Consider the following 3,717-nt stretch of genomic DNA (forward strand, 5'->3'; position numbering starts at 1 on the left):
TAGTTCTATATTTAAGAAATGAGGAATTATGTACATTATTTACATTTGACGGGCTACTAAACCCAAGATTCTGAGTTCGATTCCAGGCACTCACCTGAACAACAACAGCAGCAGCAGTAACAACAACAACATCGAAAAATACAATAGGAATGAGAACCCAAGTTCGAAATTTCCCCAAGACACCTGATGAAGGCTGGAGGGTATATCAGCCGAAACGCTGTGTTAACAACAAACAATACGAAGACATATCTGTCAAATGTAAAGAAGATAAATAATGTATATATTTTTTATTGTTCAATTTAAGTTTAATTTAAACTTCCATATTTATATGCATTTTTTTGTGGAATGCTAGGTAAAATTGTTGGTGTCTCAATTAGTGTTTTTCTATTCAATTTCACTTTTTGTATTTCATTAAATGCTGAAACGGCATCGTGAGCTGATAAAAACGTTGGTGTTCTATGACTAACATAACAGTTTGAATCAGGGAGTTCACAGTTTCCATGTTTACACTGAAATTTCTATATTTGTTCTGGGGTTTAATGGCATCACTTATTTTGAAAATCTGATTGTGAAAGTTGAAACATTACTGGATTTAGGAATGTTATTCTGCCAAACTAATTATAAAGATCTTATAAAGAATTGTGAAAAAATATTTAATAAAAAAGATCAAAAGCATAAGTATAGTTGTGTGTGTGTGTATGTGTGCTTGCATGCAAGTGTGTGTAACTTGTTTGCTGCAAATGCCACTTAGTTTAAATTTATAAAAGGATATTCTGTGTTGAAGTTGGAAAAGATCAACTTTGGTCAGACAATCCTGCTACCCACTGGGAAATTTCATGACTCCTTTGTTGGCATTCTTGTTTGAATTGCTTTCAGAAATAACCATTTACAGGTTCATTCCTTATAGTCAAATCATCATTTTCCTATAATTTTTTCCAATCTTTCCAAACCTAATCATAATATACGCTGTATAGTTAAAAAAACATAACATTCACTTTCAGTATCTTTTTCTTTTTCTCCAAGAACTTCAACACAATATCCTTTTATGAATTTAAACTGACTGGCATTTTGAGCGCTTACAGCTAACAAGTTACTTGATAAAATTATTGGGTGGTGATGATGGTTTTTGTTGTTTCTAATACAAGTACAAAGCTTGAAATTTGAGAGGTGGAGAAGAGTCAATAATATCGACCCCAGTACTTACATGGCAGTTTATTTCATTCCCCACAGAGTGATGAAAGGCAAAGCTATTTTGAACACTTGTAAAATCATAATGACTTGAAGTGGACATTTAGCATGAAATACAATCTACCCAGGCATATATTTGGCCATTTCATATCAATAAGTATGCAAATAAAAGTTTTTAACTTATTACCAAATTTTTACTATTTTAACATGTTTAACATTAATGCACATAATTGAAGAATGTATTTTACAAAATACATTTGAAATTACTTTTCTGAAAAATAAATAAAAGAATTAGTTATAAAACTAAATCTAAACAGGATATTTTTTAAATGTGTTAAGAAGAAATATTTAAAAATAAACTGAGTGTATCTGCTACATCAACTCAAAACAACTTGTGTGAATTGTTTATTCATTTAAAGTCTATTTTTCCATGTTGGCATAGGTTGGATGGGTGCCGTTCCTGAAGCATTTTCTGGCTGGATGCTATTTCTCTTGCCAACCGTTACCTATTTTTGCAAGGGATTTTGTATAATTTCATTGGTCTTCAAATGTGCAAAGCAACTGGTCACAATGTTAACAAGGCAAGCAAGTACCGAATCGACATTTTGCTCAGAGAGTGACAAGTAAAGCTGTTAAATGTCACACACACACACATGCGTGCACACACATGCGTGCACACACATGCGTGCACACACATACACATGTACACACACACATGCACTTCCATACTGTTTCCACCTATCAATTTCACTCACAAGACATTCGTTGGTTTGGCGCTTTAAAAGATGTCGTTTGCCGAAGGTACCATGTAGTGGTATTGGACATGAAACCTTGTGGTTGCAAAGCAAAGTTCTTGAGCATAACAACAATGCACACACCTTGTGAACATATGCATTAAAATATCTTACAGATGATACATGGATATCCATTAGAAAAATACAGTAGTTATATTGTGAAAAGTGCAAGAAACAAGGCAATGAAGATAAAGATGTAGCAATACCAGATGCAGCAAAGGAGAATAAAGTAAAGATTGTTGATAATAAAAGTTAGAAGGCAATAAAGAAGACATCAAGAAAAAATAAACATTATGACATGATATTAGTAATACAAGTACTTTCAAATACTATTGGAAATAACGTAAAGAAACCAAAATACAATGTCAAAAATGATTGTCAATGGAGGATGGGTTTAAATTGTAAGTAGAATAACAATGTTTCCTGGTATTTTATAACATCAAATCATTAACACTTATCAGAAGTACTTTCTAACGTCCTTCCTAACTGGCTATATAGGTCAAGAGTTTCTTTGGAACAATGAACTGCATGTACTGGTTTCACACACAATGTATTTGTGAAGGATATATCTAACTCATGGACATTTCTCAATATCTATAAATGTATGTGTACATTTATCAAGAACATTGCCTGTGCCTGTAAGTGACCATGTCAGACAACTTATCACATGACACTAATATATTTCACAACTGATAAAATAACAAATTAGACGGATCAAATCACTAGAGGTAAGACTCCATGCTTGATTTTTTTGAATAATTTGATTTAAACGATTATTTCAAAAGAGCTGGAATTGAATTTTTGTTTATGATTTATATCTTTACTGAGGGCCGACCCATAGATAAAGAATTTATTAAAATATTCATGACAATGAAATTATATATCTCGTAGAGTGGACAACATTCCACCATCTCATTGTTTGTTTTAATGTCCCTTTTCTCACTAGGCTAACTGGATCTGTCTATAACATACCAGCAATAATCACACGTTTTCCATATCCTTTCTGACACCTAACCTCACCACTGCCAGGTTTTCCTTGGTATCCATAATATCCACCAGGGACAATATTTGACACTTTTCACCCAGCACTTAGTGTACAATATTATCTATCACAATTTTCTTTCCAGCATGCATCAAATGATACCTTTAATTCCCAGCCACTCTCTCAAAACACATTTACTCCACTTTTCATTTGGATTAACACTATACATACAGCAAATCATACTCATTTCTTTCCCAGCCTCCACACATCTTCCATATTCAACAACCACAACTCACTACCATGATTCTCACACAAACATAAAAATGCTTTGTTGCCAACAGATAACAATTCCCTAAACTCATCCCATCCCTTCTTCATATACTAGTTACTATTATTAGAAAACAGGAATTATTAATCATTTCTAGAGAGATATGTAGATTATGTTTAATAGCTGATCTGTACTATATCTGTGTATTTATTACATATGAAGTTTGGGTTGATGGGTAGAAAGCTATAAAGCTCATTGCAATTTCTGTGATTCCATTATTGGCACTAAACCAAAATTATTGAATTCTTATCTATCTACTTCTTTCCTAAACTGTCACCAAGAACGCTTCCCAGATGCTACTAATATTTCATGATTTCTCTTACTAACTTGAATTTCTGATGTCAACCTTCCGACTGTTTGGCTCTGAACCATGTCTCCACTAATCATTTCACCTGGCTTGCTAACGATTCTGCTAGCTTGCCACC

This window comes from Octopus bimaculoides, chromosome 14 (genome assembly GCF_001194135.2).
Source record: "Octopus bimaculoides isolate UCB-OBI-ISO-001 chromosome 14, ASM119413v2, whole genome shotgun sequence".
NCBI classification, from domain to species: Eukaryota; Metazoa; Mollusca; class Cephalopoda; order Octopoda; family Octopodidae; genus Octopus; species Octopus bimaculoides.